This window comes from Salmo salar, chromosome 23 (genome assembly GCF_965601325.2).
Source record: "Salmo salar chromosome 23, fSalSal1, whole genome shotgun sequence".
NCBI lineage: Eukaryota > Metazoa > Chordata > Actinopteri > Salmoniformes > Salmonidae > Salmo > Salmo salar.
The window spans coordinates 2,219,507-2,237,075 of NC_138313.1; the positions used below are offsets into that span (position 1 = coordinate 2,219,507).

Sequence of the window (17,569 nt, forward strand, 5' to 3'; positions counted from 1 at the left end):
ACAAAGAACTTTCTTCTGAAACTCGTCAGTCTATTCTGGTTCCGAGAAATTAAGGCTATTCCATGCGAGAAATTTCCCAGAACAAGAATAGACTGACAAGTTTCAGAAGAAAGTCCTATGTTTCTGCCATTTTGAGCCTGTAATCGAACCCACAAATGCTGATGCTCCAAATACTCAACTAGTCAAAAGAAGGCCAGTTTTATTGCTTCTTTAATCAGAACACCAGTTTTCAGCTGTGATAACATAACAGCAAAAAAGTTTTCTATTGATCAATTAGCCTTTTAAAATGATAAACTTGGATTAGCTAACACAACGTGCCATTGGAACACAGGAGTGATGGTTGCTGGTAACGGGCCTCTGTACGCCTATGTAGATATTCCATAAAAAATCTGGCATTTCCAGCTACAAGGACATTTCTAAGTGACCCCAAACTTTGAATGGTAGTGTAGGTTCCCAGTAATATAACAAAAGCTACTTTCATAATATCAATTGTTTACTTTCTAAGTGATTCAAATTGTATAGAAATGCAAAATACACAATGCACATTTATGCATTTAATCACTGTATTCTTCCAATTTGAAGGTTATGTTTCATATATATTTCAAATAGCTAATTAGCTGCAGGCAATATTTATGGAAAGCACCTTTAAAACTACAGGTGTGCATATAGAAAATGTTTAACTAAACATCAGTAGGTATCCAGTGTTTCTATTTCCAACACACTCTCCCTCTTTGACCGACTCTACAATACAGGGCAGTTATAAGAATCCCCCAAAATACCCTCTTGATCTGTTGGAAATACTTCACACACTTTACTAAGAAATGTATATATATTTTTTTATAGCTAAGATATTTCCTAATAGACAATGAATATTGCATTATGTAAAGCTCCTACCTCAAACTATCTCATGACCAAAATATTTCAAGTTTTCCTAAAGAGAGAGGGGTCTTTTTATGACCGTTCCTGTTATTCCATGCTATGAGGAAGCTGTCTCCACTCCTGGCTGTTTCTAGTCTGACTAGAGTGATTTCCTCTTTCCTTATGGCTGTAGCGTGATGCTAACAAGTCATGGTTTTTATATGGCACTTGCATTACTCTGCATGTATTCACATGGAAAACAACCCGCTAGAACTGAGTTACAAGAAATATATTGTCAAAGGTTTAAGGTCATATCTCTGATTCTCTATGATATAACCTCTGGTCTAGGCCGACGGTGGCCTCGAGTCTCTCTAGCTCCCTGTCCATATCCTCCTTCCCCTCCTCATCCTCTTCCTCATCCCGGCTGATAAAAGCCAGCTCATTCTCATAGCAGAAAGAGTTGGCGGTGGGCTTAGGATCCTTGTCCTCGTCCTCCATCTCCGCCATGTCCTTGGCACTGCACTGGGGGGTGGACGGCACCTCAAAGGTTTTGTGGAAGTGAGCGTAATCCACTTTGTACTGGCTCTTCTCCTCGAAGACGACAGGCTCAAAGCGGTGACCCCACAGGATCTCTGAGGACAGGTAGGAGCTGCGAGCTTGCGCTGTCATGGCTGTGGCTTCCACCATCCCTTCAAGTATCACCACTATCTCAAAGTCGGACAACTCTAGGTCTTGCTTGCTGATGCCAAACAGGGGGCTTTCCTCATCAATCTCGTGCACAATGGTGAGCGGGGAGACCAGGAAGATGCGGTCGATGCCCGTGTCATACCCTACGTTGATGTCGATCTGGTCCAGGGGGATGTACTCACCCTCCTCGGTGATGCGAGGCTTGATGAGCTGGGCCCGGACGTGGGCCTCCACCATGTGGCTCTTCCTCAAGTTGCCCACCCTCCACATAAGGCACAGCTTCCCATCACGCATGGCGATCACTGCATTGTTGCTGAACAGCAGCGTCTCTGCACGCTTCTTTGGCCGCGCCATCTTGGCTAAGATGGCGCCGATCATGAATGAGTCGATGATGCAACCGAAGATGGACTGGAAGACCACCATGAAGACAGCCGAGGGGCACTCCTCCGTCACGCAGCGGAAGCCATAACCAATGGTGGTCTGGGTCTCCACGGAGAACAAGAAGGCGGCCACGAAGCTGTTGACCTGCAGGACGCAGGGGCTGAAGTTATCGTCTCCACCGCCCGGGTTGTCCATATCCCCGTGAAGCAAAGCGATGACCCAGAAGGCCAGGCCGAATGCCAGCCAGGACACCACGAACACCAGTGTGAACATCAGGAACATCCAGCGCCAGCGGATGTCCACACACGTGGTGAAGATGTCTGACATGTAGCGCTGCGACTTCTCGTCCATGTGCGAGAAGTGCACATTGCACTGGCCGTTCTTGTTCACGAAGCGACTGCGGCACTTGCGGCGCATCGTGTGGATCTTGCCGTTGCCGAAGCCGTTGCCCATTGTGACAGCAGGCATGGCACCGAGACGCAGGCCTTCTTCCTCCGAGGACACGATGCAGTAGCTGTGCGCCCCGACCACACTCATAACCGAGCCAGACTCAGCTAGTGGGGCACCAGAGAGTCGCTGCTCCAACTCAACAGACAGAGTGGTAGTCGAGATGCGGGAAACAGCACTGGGGATCACAGGAAATGGGTACAGGCAGCTCCCCCCTTCTGCCAAAACAGATCTCTGTCCAAGTGGGCCAAATGGGTCCTAGACACACCCTTCCTGACCTGAGGAGACGAGAGAAGCCAGAGGTTAGTCTACTACACACAGGATCCTGATATTATCTACTGTTTGTATGATAAAAAAAGGAAACAATTGAAATATCTAAAACATTGATGTGTATTCTATATGCAACACTTCAATACAAATGAAGCTATTACACGCAGGCCATGTTAAACAACACCCCTTCCATTCTGCCTCAAAGACTCATCTACTCAGCGGCATTATTTTAAGTGTTTTATCACTACAATGGTGTGGTGCGTAGTACTCTATCACTTTGGGCTCGGTGTGCCTTAGTAGCAGCTGATGTTGCTAATTAAACCAAGATCACACTCTTTCTTGTGAAAATTGTAAGCAGCCATTCAGCTGGGATCCCGGTCTTGAGGCTTATAATAGTAGCTATTAAACTCACCAGTAGACTAGCGTTGTGTCCCAAATGAAACACTATTCCCTTTATAGTGCACTACTTTTGACCAGGCCCTATAGTGCACGAGTCAAAAGTAGTGCACTATATAAGGAATAGGGTGCCATTTGGGAAGCATCCTAGATCTAAACAACAGATTCACTTGCTTCAGGATTGGGGGTTCAATTCCATTTGAACTCAATCAATTCATCACCTAGGTTTTTATTCAATTGGGAACTGGCAACCGTTTTCACTATGCATGTTTGTATATTCCTAAAGTTGAATTGAAACTCATCTTCTGAATTGAACAAACAACCTTGGATTTGGGATTATTATAGATAAAGTAAGACCCGTTGTACTGTAACTGTAGTAAGCTAATAAGGCATTTATGAGTGACATTCTTTAAGAATCAATTGGTATCTAATACCATTAAAGGACCTGATTTAGGAGTAACCTCCCACTACCACCCGTCACCAGCACCCCCTGGTCTGGCTCTGGCTGTAATATAGTCTAGTGGCTGAGCAGTGTGATTTGTCTCTCTAATAATAGCTGCCAGTCACATTGAGCCCCCTTTTCCACAGCTCAGACTCTGAGAGCTCACTGCGTTCTGATGGCATTTATTTTCAACACAAGTACTGTACAGACCATTTTATTTCAATGCATCTCCAGCACAGTTCATGTCAACGCAGCTAAGCAGATCATTTCAGTGAAACAATGTTTTGACCCTTAGGTGTTCATCAGGTGCTGAATACGGAGACAGAACTGATACCATATTGCAGTGAAATGTGTAGCGACACAAAAAGTAGGTTATGGCATATGGACCACATCGCTATTGACTGACCTCCTTACTAACAGGCACCTCTCTCGTAGTCTCTCTCTCCCTCTCTCGCTCTTTCTCTCTCGTAGTCTCTCTCTTTCTCTCACTCTCTTTTTCTCTTTCTCTCTCTCTGTCGTATCCTCTCCTACTCTTTTTCTCTCTCAAGTCTCTCTCTCTCTCTAGTATTGACCAACCAGGAGTCTCTGAAAGGGAACCTGATTTGCTGAGGTATTGTGGGACGGCTCAGTGTAAGAGAGTGGTTAAAGGAGTCACCATGGAAACAGGTCACCGCACCGAGACTGAGGGCTGCTGAGATTGGGTGCGCGGTGTTCTGTAGCTATACCTAAGATGTGGTAACTTTGGGGGCTGGTTTGATCGCAGGTGTGAGGTGGTTCGTAATTTCCTAATTGGTGTTGTCTCAGTACACAGTACACTTAAAATCATCCGGGGGCAGTCCTTCCTTCCCTCCCTCTTCATTATCTCCTCCTCTCCTAAAATATGGGTATAAATCGATTATTTTTAACAGGAGTAACTGGCCTTGCCCGTCTTGGTGTCTTGCCACCCTAAATGAAGTATTTCTGGTTCCCTTCAGGTGGCAGAACAGTCAGGAAGAGTTGCCCCCTTCCTGTGAGCATGGTTTGTGTCCAAATGGCATCATAGTCCCTATATAGTGCAATACTTTTGACCAGAGCCCTCTATAGAAAATAGGATGCCACTTGGAACGCAGCCCATGTACAGAGAAACCAACCAAAAGTGAGAGAGACTGAGGAAGATAAGCTGGAGAGGGCGAGTGATGGTGAGAGTGAAGTACTCTAATGGAACATAGTGAAACCAGAGAGAGAGAGTGAAGAGGTGAGAAGAAAGGATTAAAAAAGGATAGAGGTCAGGGAAGACAGGGAGGCACTGTGGAAGGACACAAGGAAGAAGAAAGGGAAGAGGAGGCAGAAAACAGGGGGGACCCTTAGGACTGTAGAAGGGAGGGAGAGGGAGAAATGGATACTGGTCTAAATAGAGCTTGTCTGTTTCGTCAAATGTCTGCCAACAAATGACTCCGCTATCTCTCTGATAACCAAAGAAAAACCCTGTGCTGCTGTCACCGTGGTTATTGCTCTCCTCTTGTTCTGTACCTACCTGCCAATAGACATTTCAGTATCATTTTATTAATTTTACTGCAGTGGGCGAAATCAGGGTCACACAGAGTGTTTCTTGGTAGTCTTAAACAAATCTACTTTGACACAAAAGTATACACCTCACACACATGCTTATGGGCAAAAAAAGAAGACACTATGTCAGATATAGAGTTGAAATGTATTCAATTTTGAGTTTGCATCCTAATATTACATTTTATATGCATCACAGAAGACTGAAATATAACAAAACTGTTTAACATAGAAACACTGGATTTTCTGCAACAAAAAAATATAAAAGTGTATTAATTAGTAAATATATGAATGAGGCCACTAGGTCATTTGACTGCAGGAAGGGGCTACAGCCAACAGGTACAATGTACTATGATGCCAGTATGCATGAATAGAATGGCGCCAGAGGAGATTTATGGGCTCCTAACCAATTGTGCTATTTTCTGTGTTTTCACGTTGTTTGTAACTTATTTTGTACATAATGTTTCTGTCACCGTCTCTTATGACCGAAAAGAGCTTCTGGATATCAGAACAGCATTACTCACCTCGAACTGGACAAATATTTTTTTTTAATGAGTCGGATGGGAAAGATTCACTCGAGATACCCGACCAGGCCCAAATCCCATCATTTGCATGAAGAGAAGACGCCGATACAGGGGAAGAAGGTCGGGGAGCCTTGTGAGAATTCGTCAGCGAGTGGGTAACCCGCCTCTACCATCTGTCCAATTGGGCAACGTGCAACCATTGGAGAATAAACTGGATGAGCACCCCGTTCAAGACTATCCTACCAATGGGAAATTAAAAACTGTAAAATGTATTGTTTCACCAAGTCGTGGCTGAACGACGACATGGATAATATACAGCTGGCTGGTTTTTCTGTGCATCGGCAAGACAGAACAGCTGCCTCCGGTAATACATGTCAATAACAGCTGGTGCTCGAAATCAAATATTAAGGAATTCTCTAGGTGTTGCTTGCCTGAGATAGAGTATCTCATGATAAACTGTAGACCACCCTATTTACCCAAGTAATTTTCATTTATATTTTTCGTAGCTGTCTATTTACCAGCACAAACCGGTGCTGGCACTAAGACAGCACTCAATGGAGGGAAACTTAAATCCATTTTACCTAATTTCTACCAGCATGCTACATGTGCAACAAAAGGGGGAAAAAATCTAGACCACCTTTACTCCACACACAAGCTCTCCCTCGCCCTCCATTTGGCAAATCTGACAATAATTCTATCCTCCTGATTCCTGCAGGAAGTACCAGTACCAGTGACTCGCTTAAAACGGTAGTGGTCAGATGACGCAGATGCTAAGCTACAGGAGTTTTTTGCTATCACAGACTGGAATATGTTCCGGGACTCGTCTGATGGCATTGAGTAGTATACCACATCAGTCATTGGCTGCATCAATAAGTGCATCGATGACGTTGTCCTCACAGTGAGCGTGCGTACATACCCCAAACAGAAGCCATGGATTACAGGCAACATCTGCACTGAGCTAATGGGTAGAGCTGCCGCTTTCAAGGAGTTGGACTCTAACCCGGACGCTTATAAGAAATCCCACTATAACCTCTGATGAACCATCATGCTGCAGGAGGGATTGGTGCACTTCACAAAATAGATGGCAGCAAGAGGAAGGAAAATGATGTGGATATATTGAAGCAACATCTCAAGACATCAGTCAGGAAGTTAAAGCTTGGTCGCAAATGGGTCTTCCAAATGGACAATGACCCCAAGCAAACTTCCAAAGTTGTGGCAAAATGGCTTAAGGACAACAAAGTCAAGGTATTGGAGTGGCCATCACAAAGCCCTGACCTCAATCCCATAGAAAATGTGTGGGCAGAACTGAAAAAGCGTGTGCAAGCAAGGAGGCCTACAAACCTGACTCAAACCTGACTCAGCGTTCAACACTATAGTGCCCTCGAAGCTCACCACCAAGATAAGGACCCTGGGACTAAACACCTCCCTCTGCAACTGGATCCTGGACTTCCTGACAGGCCACCCCAGGTGGTAATGGTAGGTAAATGTAGGAAACAACACATCTGCCATGCTGAATCCCTCAACACGGGGGCCACTCAGGAGTGCGTGCTTAGTCCCCTCCTGTAACTGAGTGGCCAAGCACGACTCCAACACCATCATAAAATTTTCCAACGACACAATAGATCACCGATAACGATGAGACAGCCTATAGGGAGGAGGTCAGAGATCCATAAGTGTGGTGCCAGAACAACAACCACTCCCTCAATGTGATCAAGACAAAGGTGATGATCATGGACTACCGGAAAAGGAGGGCCGAGCATGCCTCCATTCTCATCGACGAGGCTGTAGTGGAGCAGGTTGAGAGCTTCAAGTTCCTTGGTGTCCACAACACCTACAAACACACCAAGACAGTCGTGAAGAGGGCACGACAATGCCTATTCCCCCTCAAGAGACTGAAAAGATTTGGCATGGGTCCTCAGATCCTCAAAAGGTTCTTCAGCTGCACCATCGAAAGCATCCTGACTGGTTGCATCACCGCCTGGTATGGGAACTGCTCGGTCTCCGACCACAAGGCACTACAGAGGGTAGTGCGTATGGCCCAGTACATCACTGGCGCCAAGCTTTCTGCCATCCAGGACCTCTATACTAGGCGGTGTCAGAGGAAGGCCCTAAAAATAAAAAAAGTCTCCGCCACCCTAGTCATAGACTGTTCTCTCTGCTACCGCACGGCAAGCGGTACCGGAGCGCCAGTCTAGGTCCAAGAGGCTTCTTAACAGCTTCTACCCCCAAGCCATAAGACTCCTGAACAGCTAATCAAATGGCTACCCGGACTATTTGTATTGACCCCCCCATGTTTTTTAAGCTGCTGCTACTCGCTGTTTATTTTATATTATCTATGCATAGTCAATTTACCCCTACCTACATGTACATATTACCTCAATTATCTCGACTAACCTGCACCCCCATACATTGACTCAGTACCGTGACTTCCTGTATATACAGTATATGTCACTCTCTTATGTTCACTCACCAGATGGTATTATTATTGTGTACCGGCGTGTAGCCACATGGAATTGTCTCGTTCCTGGTTTTGTTGTTTTATTAAACGTTTCACCTGCACCTACTTCCGAATCATAGCTCCATTATTACAAAATACCATTTTTCAATTTTTTATTTCTGTTATGATCACTCTTTTAATGTCTTAGAATCATAAGAAACAAATGTTGTTTTTGTTGTCGTAGGAGACTTGGTAAACAAGTTATGTATTATAGCTTGAAATCATGCTTAAAGAATGTAATGTTGCTCTCTACAGATATAAAATAGAACTCAAGGGTGGGCCTCTGACAAAAATAAGTATTTTTCAAAGGCCCACCCTTAAATGAAATGCATTACGCACATTTTACAGAGTGAGAATTTAAGTCCAATTACACTGTTCCTGTGCAACACGTAATGTTACCCAACATTTACTTGCCCCTTTTTCGACAGTGAAACTGTGAGATATTTGCCATCTGAACCTGATCAGCCGTATGAGATGGCAGAGTCACACGTAGCTATATGCAAAGACTGCACTATTGCCAGATGACTCGCAGATCATATGAGTGTTTTAATGCCACGAATAGACACACAGTGGTGTTAGATGTTGCACAGTAGAGGGACAGGACAGGAGCTGGTCTATGGCTGGCCACTGGAATATACTGTATATTAGTCTATGGCTGGACATTGGAATATATATTCGTCTCTGTCTGGCCATTGAATCATGGCAGGCTAGACTAGTTTAGAACAGGCCTTGTACTTAATGTCACTCTTCTCTTTAAGGGTTTTCTGATGAAGTGGGGCTGAATATTGTCTATAATGTCCAGTACACTAAGCATGTATTAATTACACACTTTAAATTTCATGTCATTATTAAAAGCCTGCTGGGTCCAATCGCAATGAAATTATCACAGAGTTAGTGGGAGAGGGATAAAATAAATGAGGGCTGAACAGAGGAACACACACAAACTTTCAGAGTGCCCTATGGGCCCTGCTCAAAATAAGTGCTATTTGGGACACAGACTAAGTGAGTCACAGAGCACTGTAGAGAGAGACATGTACAGTGAGATGATTCAGCACATAGCCAATTGTAATCAGACCTGTATATTTGACCCACCCCCCACTCTTGACTTATGTGACCCACTTATGTGACTGGCTAACAAACACACTCGGAAGTCCGAACTTTCAAAACAACACATACTGTACGTTTAAACAAAGAAACAAATACAGACAGAGAGACAGAAGACAGACAGACACTGAAATTAGAGTACTTCCATATCTCCTTGGTATTTATGAGTACTATATTTCAAGAGGGTGTTAAAGTCCAATGAATGAAGTCCATGCGAAGATGATCTTGTTGCTGTACTTTGGCTTGACTGACATGTAGTTATAGACATTCAGGCTACCAATTGGTTTGGTTTATGTCATCTGCTATCTGAATAATCACAGCAAAGTTATAGAGTCAAGTGAATCTCATGATTTAGAGAATTTAATATTATTTTCACAGAATATTTATGAAATGTTTATTTAATTTTTTGAATGTACTGAGTTGAAATGAGAGGACATCATAATTCCCAGTGTCATGGGTGTCGTAAGGATTGGACCAAAACGCAGCTGGTAAAGTGCTCATCTTCTTTCTTTATTAAAGAAAACACTTAAACAAAATAAACTGATGACGAAAACAGTCCAGTAAGGTGCACAGACTATACTGGAAACAACCACCAGTGTTAAACAAACCCAACTAAATATGGCCTCCAATTAGAGACAACGACAACCAGCTACCTCTAATTGGAGGTCATTGCCAAAACCCCAACATAGAAATAGAAAACTAGATATACACATAGAAATAGACAATATAGAACATAAACCAAAAAACCCGAAACACACAAAACAAACACCCCCTGCCACGCCCTGACCAAACTACAATGACAAATAACCCCTTTTACTGGTCAGGACGTGACAGTACCCTCCCCAAAGGTGCAGACCCCGAATGCACCTCAAAAACAAAAACCCCACAAAAACAACCCCAAACTTAAAGGGAGGGAATGGAGGGTGGCCACTGTCAACAACGGTCCCTGTGCTACACCCCCCCCCTCCCAATCCTCCCACTATGGAGGTGGCTCTGGCTCTGGGCGTAGCTCCCGTTCCGTAGACTCTAGGCTGGGGAGCGTCGCTGGAACCTCCGGGCTGGGGAGCGTCGCTGGAGACTCCGGGCTGGGGAGCGTCGCTGGAGACTCCGGGCTGGGGAGCGTCGCTGGAGACTCCGGGCTGGGGAGCGTCGCTGGAGACTCCGGGCTGGGGAGCGTCAGGTGCTCACAGCAGGCACTGGCTGTACCGGGTTATGGAGGCGCACTGGAGGATGAGTGCGGGGAACAGGAACAGGACGTACTAATGGCAGAGTGCTCACAGCAGGCACTGGCTGTACCGGGTTATGGAGGCGCACTGGAGGGTGAGTGCGTGGAGCAGGAACAGGACGTACTGGACTGGGCAGGCGCACTGGAAGCCTGATGCGTGGGGCTGGCTTTGGAGGCGCCAGACTAGTAACACACACCTCAGGGCTAGTGCGGGGAGCAGGAACAGGACGTACTGGACTGGGCAGGCGCACTAGAGGCCTGATGCGTGGGGCTGGCTTTGGAGGCGCCAGACTAGTGACATGCACCTCAGGGCTAGTGCGAGGAGCAGGAACAGGACGTACTGGACTGGGCAGGTGAAGTAGAGGCCTGATGCGTGGGGCTGGCTTTGGGGGTGCCAGACTAGTGACACGCACCTCAGGGCTAGTGCGAGTAGCAGGAACAGGGTAAACTGGACCGAGGAGATGCACTGGTGGCCAGATGCGCTGCGCCGGCGCACTTCTTCCTGGCTGCCGGCTAACTCTCGCCTGGCAACGCTGCGGAGCCCTTATATACCGCACCGGACTGTGCACGCGTACGGGCGACACAGTGCGTATCTCCGCATAACAAGGTGCTTGCTTGATCAGTCGCTCCTCATAATAAGCACGGGGAGTTGGCTCAGGTCTCCATCTTGACTCTGCCCAACTCCCCGTGTTGGGGGATGCCTCTCGGCCTCATCTAGCTCCCTTAGTTTCCTCTCCCAGAAACGTCGTTCTGCCTCCCACGTCCATCCTTCTCTTCGGTGCTCCAATCCCCGCTGCTTGGTCCTTGTTTGGTGCTCCAATCCCTGCTGCTTGGTCCTTGTTTGGTGGGTGGTTCTGTCATGGGAGTCGTAAGGATTCGACCAAAACGCAGCGGGTAAAGTGCTCATCTTATTTCTTTATTAAAGAAAACACTTAAACAAAATAAACTGATGACGAAAACAGTCCAGTAAGGTGCACAGACTATACTGGAAACAACCACCCACAAAACACAAGTGTTAAACAAACCCAACTAAATATGGCCTCCAATTAGAGACAACGACAACCAGCTCCCTCTAATTGGAGGTCATTGCCAAAACCCCAACATAGAAATAGAAAACTAGATATACACATAGAAATAGACAATATAGAACATAAACCAAAAAACCCGAAACACACAAAACAAACACCCCCTGCCACGCCCTGACCAAACTACAATGACAAATAACCCCTTTTACTGGTCAGGACATGACACCCAGCTTTGATCTGTACTGAAATCAAACTCCCAGAGCTGTCAGCATGCAGACGGGACACCACAGGTGTGTGTGTGTGTGTGTGTTCCTCAACGTTCGCAATAGAGTATGTACACATCCGGTCAAAAGTTTTAGAACACCTACTCATTCAAGGTTTTTTTTCATTTTTACTATTTTCTACTTTGTGGAATAATAGTGAAGACATCAAAACTATGAAATAACAGATATGGAGTCATATAGTAACAAAAAAAGTGTATTTTATTTTGGAGATTCTTCAAATAGCCACCCTTTGCCTTGATGACAGCTTTGCACACTCTTGGCATTCTCTCAGCCAGCTTCACCTGGAATGCTTTTCAAACAGCCTTGAAGGAGTTCCCACATATGCTGAGCACTTGTTGGCTGCTTTTCCTTCACTCTGTGGTCCGAGGTCAGGGGATTGTGGAGGCCAGGTCATCTGATGCAGCACTCCATCACTCTAATTCTTGGTAAAATAGCCCTTACACAGCCTGGATGTGTGTTGGGTTGTTGTCCTGTTGAAAAACAAATGATAGTCCCACTAAGTGCAAACCAGATGGGATGGTGTATCGCTGCAGAATGTTGTGGTAGCCATGCTGGTTAAGTTTGCCTTGAATTCTAAATAAAATCACAGACATTGTTAGCACCATCACACCACCACCTCCATGCTTCACCGTGGGAACCACACATGCAGAGATCATCCGTTCACCTACTCTGCGTCTCATAAAGACAAAGCGGTTGACAGAGGTGTGGACTCGAGTCAGACTCGAGTCACAAATATGATGATTTTAGACTTGACAACTCGACTTTGACATTAACACCAACGACTCGTGACTTAACTTGGACTTGAGCCTTTTGACTCGAACTGCCTTGATACCCTCCCCAAGCCCAAATATTAAAAACAATGCAATTAAAAAAAGTGTGCAGTGTATCAACTCTTTAATGGATTACAGTTTGAATCGGACAGCAGCCAGTTAAATTGTGCAAGTGGAGAAAAAAGTTGCGCGTGGCAGTGCAGTGGAACGTCGGCTGGTGAATTCAGATGGAGCCCTTGGAAAGATGATACCTCAAATTTTGTTGACTACGTTGTAGTCAACAAAAAACGGATTGCAACTTGCAAAACATGCAGGAAGAAAATGACAGACGGAGGCGCAACAACTTCCACCTTTTTCGACATTTGAATCTGCACAAAGAACGGTAAGTCGTTACTAATATAGCCAACAACTATATATAACTTTGCTAGTGTAGCATGTAGGCTAACACAGCGTTAAATCAATGAGCCTTCACACAGTCAGTCAGTGCGGGAACGTGATAATTGCACCCAAGATTGAGCTACAACTGGCTAGGCAGTTGGAAGCCTAAATCCTGCCTGATGTTACTGCTGTTCCTAAAACCATTGACATACGTTAGCCTTATGTAACCACACACAGAGAGGGTGTGTGTGTGTGTGTTAAGGTTGGGCGATTGTGTACAAGCCTACAGCACTTACTGTCAAGGCTGTGGGTAACTGGTGAAAGGAGTCAGGCGCAGGAGAGCTGAGATGCGTGGACAAGGTATTTAATACAAGATAACACCAGTATAAACATAATAATATGGTGCGGGAAAAATACCGGTACACCGAAATAAACGGCCGTAATAACAAAACCCGGTAAACAATATACCAGCCGTCAGTAACAGCCTGAACAATAGAACAAACATGCACACAAACATGGGGGAAACCAGAGGGTTAAATAATGAACATGTAATGGGGGAATTGAAACCAGGTGTGTAGAAAACAAAGACAAAACAAATGGAAAATGAAAAGTGGATCAGCGATGGCTAGAAGGCCTGTGACGTCGACCGCCGAGCGCTGCTCGAACAAGGAGAGGGACCGACTCCGGCGGAAGTCGTGACACTTGCAGTGTTTTGCCCACACTCTCCAGCTGGTGGTGGGAGATGGCTTGAAAGAAACAAAAGTGATGACTCCTCTTTCAAAGTTATCAAAAATCAGCTCACTGCTGCATACAAGCACAACATTCAAAGAGGTGTTTGAGGCTGAATTTGGGGAAAGAGGCATCCCTGCTGCTGTCAACACAAGATGGAACTCAACACTGAGACAAGTGAAGGTAGTTATCCAATGTGACCATCTAAAGCTATGTCATGTTCTAGAAAAGGCTCGGCACAAGTTGTTCACAGTACGGGAGTCAAATACGTTGAAGTAGTTGTTGGACATCCTGAAGCCGTTTGGAGAATCAACAGATTTAACACGGGGAGAAGATAGTCACACTCAGTTCTGTTGTTCCCTCTGTCCTGTCCCTGAATCACCACCTGGAGCAGCAGTAGCCTCAAGTCCATTTCTTGAGCTGCCTGGTCAGAAGTCTCCAGGCATCCCTGAACAAAAGATTTCTTGGAATCTTCAATGTGAAAATAGCCAGGACACAAGATGGAATCACTGCCCCCTTTTCAGATTCAGTCTACCTCAAAGCAGCTGCATTAGATCTGGCTTTTTCTCTGATGTGGGTGGAACACCATGTGCTGGTCAAGGAGGAGGTCAAGGAGATGGCACAAAGAGTGAAATGTAAATATTGAGTTTAATGTAACTTTTTCTCATAATTTAGTCCAATTGACTGCAACAATAATACTTTTTCCATTTAACCCACTGCATTACCAATACCAGCCTTTTTGTTTCTGCTTATTCATGTTTTGCAGAACTGATTCTACAAGATGCTGCAGGGACTGAGCAAGCTTTGTCTCTTGTTGATGAGGAAGAGCGAGATGACCATAGTCTTGGACAAGAAGAAGGGCTGTTTGCAGCATACAGTGGTTCCTCTTTTAAAGGTTGTGAGCTTAGAGGTACCCAGTGTCACGGCTTCATTGCTCCAGACCACCACAATGGGGAGTTAGAGCACTCATTATGGTTCCAATAACGAATTTGACGCGGGTCACCCGTTCCTGGTGACATCAGCAAAGATGGCTGACAAAACATTACGGGGAAGCAAATGTATGTATTTATAACGTCATAACGAGTCAAGCAAAAAATGTACAATTGAGAGGAATATGTTAGTTAATGTAGAGACAAACGATTGTGCATATTTTTTGGTCATAAAGTTAATTTACGAAAATCGCTATTTAGCAAGTTTTTTTTCAGCCATATCCAATACCAGGAGTATCAAACTCATTTATTATAGCAAGCAGGGAGCAGGTTTCGAACCCTCATCATTCTAGCCCGAAGTCCAGTACGCTATCGACTGTGCCATAATGTATTAATTGAGGTTGGGGCCGATTGTGGCTAAAAACACTTTATCAATTGGAATCTTTAACGTGGAAAGGGGAAAAAGTATTATTATTATTTTTTCATAAGCATAGCAGGATGGACTATTAGCTGAACAATAGACTATTCAGCCTTTACTAAAGAATTGTCTAATAGCCGAGCAAAGTGTGAACCCCCCCCTCCCCTCCCCAACTTGATGTAGATTACACAATTGGCACACAATTGGCCCAGCGTCATACGGGTTTGGCTGGGGTAGGCTGTCATTGTAAATAAGAATTTGTTCTTACCTGACTTGCCTAGTTCAATAAAGGTTAAATTTAAAAAAACAACTGGTGGCAACCGCAGCGCAATCAATAGGAGGTGAACAGTGACTGATGCTAAAAATACAGCTAACTTGTTATGCAAGTGTTGCACACCAACAGATGTAGAAAACCTACACCAGTCGAGCAATTCATTTCAACAATAATCTTCATTTTAATTTGACTTTACAAACAACAAGAGGGCTTAATTGGAGTCTATTTCTTCGGAGCCTAGACCTATATAAAATAACCTAACTGGCTGAGGTAGGCTATGAGGCTTAACAGCCTAATAGAAGTAGGATTTGTTTTATTAGACCTACTTACAATTGCAATTGGTCAAAAATGTAGCATCCAACATAAAACAGTAATTATAAGAAAAAAAGTCTGCACGTTCGAACTAAAACAATGTAACTAAAAAGAAAGTGTACATTTGTAATTCCCCAACTCTAAATGTAATTGGAAAGGTAGATACAAATGATGTGTGACATTGTGGTTACAATAAAGAATATAGCCCATCATGCAAATTATTCATATTAGCAGGACAGTAGACTTTTATAGCCCAGCTATCGTTGAGACAATCCCTCAACTAGCAATGTATTCGATGCTTAAGTACTCTCAAGTGTTACATTTCTAACTCAAAACAGCAGTACAGTATTTCTTCATCAACATCTTTATGCTTTCGTTAATGAAATAAAATAACGAGGAAAAAAGGATATTCATATGTTTATATTTCACTTAATCTCCATTTGTGTATTGGTTAGACAAGAATTGGTTAGAGAAGATGCGAATGAGATTGTAGGCACTCCGCAGGTCTACTTTGGTGAAGTACCGGGCCCCGCGGAGCTGCCGATGGCACCAGTGGGAGATGGTACCGATACTTCATGGTGATATCATTGAGTCCACAGTAATCGATACAAGGGCGTAATCCTCCCTCCTTCTAGGCCACGAAGAAGACCAGCCGACGCGGACCTGCGGATTAAACCCTGTTGAAGCGCCTCTTGAATGTAGTCCTCCATGGCCTGGGTCTCAGCCACCGCCAGAGGGTAAATGCATCTGCGCGGAGGTGTAGCACCGGAAAACAGGTCAATGGCACAATCCCAGGGGCGATGAGGAGGGAGACAGGTAGCGCGGGTCTTGGAGAATATCTCCCTTAGATCTTGATATTCCGCTGGAATGTTGGGCAACCACGTGGAACCACAGGGGACAGGGAAGCAGGTCTTCTGGTATTCTGGTCAGTGATTCAGTGATTCTCATCCTTGACCATTCTGGTCAGTGATTCAGTGATTCTCATCCTCGACCATGAGATGGTATGGTTATAGCGCTGAAGCCAAGGTAGGCCGAGGATGATCTTGTGAACTGGTGCACTTGTGATGAAGGGGATGTTTTTCTGGTGATTGGGCTGCAAGGTGAGGGTGAGTGGTTGGGTGATGGTTCTGGATCCTAGAGACCGACAGTCGAGACCTTGAACCAGAAAAGGAGAGGAGAGCGGGTAGGTAGTAATATTGAGAGAGGAGGCAAGGGTCTGATCCATAAAGTTCCCAGCGGCGTCGGAATCCACTAAAGCTGTAGACAAAGGGCACGAGGGACATTCAGCCAGAGTGATGGGTACTAAAAAGAGTCTAACAGGAAGAGCAGTAGATGGAATACTCCCTCCTGGTCCAGGGGATGTAACATAACGTGACCGTTCCTCTGCTCTAGTGGATCCCGGATTCTTTAGTAACGGACAGCGCTGGCGCTTGTGCCCTCCCTGGCCACAGTACAGACAGAGCCCCAGCTGTATCCGTCTGCGTCGCTCCACCACGGGAAGGCGTGTGACTCCTACCTACATGGGTTCAGGCTCTGATCCCGAACACTCGCCGAAGAGAGAGAGAAGCGATAAGATGCTGACGCTCCCGGAGGAGGCTATCCAGACAGATGGCCACCGCAATGAGTGCGTCCAGGGTGAGGCTGTCATCTCGGCAGGCCAGTTCCGTCTGGACCTCCTGATGCAGACCTCTTCTAAATAATGTGCTAAGCACCGGCTCATTCCATCCACTGGAAGCTGCTACTGCCCGGAAGGTAAGCGCATACTCAGCAGCCATCTGATTCCCCTGCTGGAGCTGAAGCTCACCTCCCTCTCTGCCCTCCGCAGGATGATTGAAAATACAGTTAACTTCTTATGGCTTGGGGGCAGTATTTAGACATCTAAATACTGCCCCCAAAATAAACTGCCTGTTACTCAGGCCCAGAAGCTAGGATGTGCATATAATTTGGATAGAAAACACTCTAGAGTTTTTAAAACTGTTAAAATAATGTCTGAGTATAACAGAACTGATATGGCAGGCGAAAACCTGAGGAAAATACATCCAGGGAGTGGGATTTTTTTTATGTAGGTATTTTCAAT

General features: G+C 45.2%; 1 pseudogene across 1 annotated transcript in view; it reads right to left on the reverse strand.

The window, feature by feature from the left end:
- Positions 1-541: 541 nt before the first annotated feature.
- Positions 542-17,569, reverse strand: part of LOC106583924 (ATP-sensitive inward rectifier potassium channel 12 pseudogene) — a 36,544-nt pseudogene continuing 19,516 nt past the window's right edge. The window contains exon 2 of the transcript XR_014382275.1: positions 542-2,651. The product of XR_014382275.1 is annotated as an ATP-sensitive inward rectifier potassium channel 12 pseudogene (transcript). The remainder of the gene's footprint in view (positions 2,652-17,569) is intronic.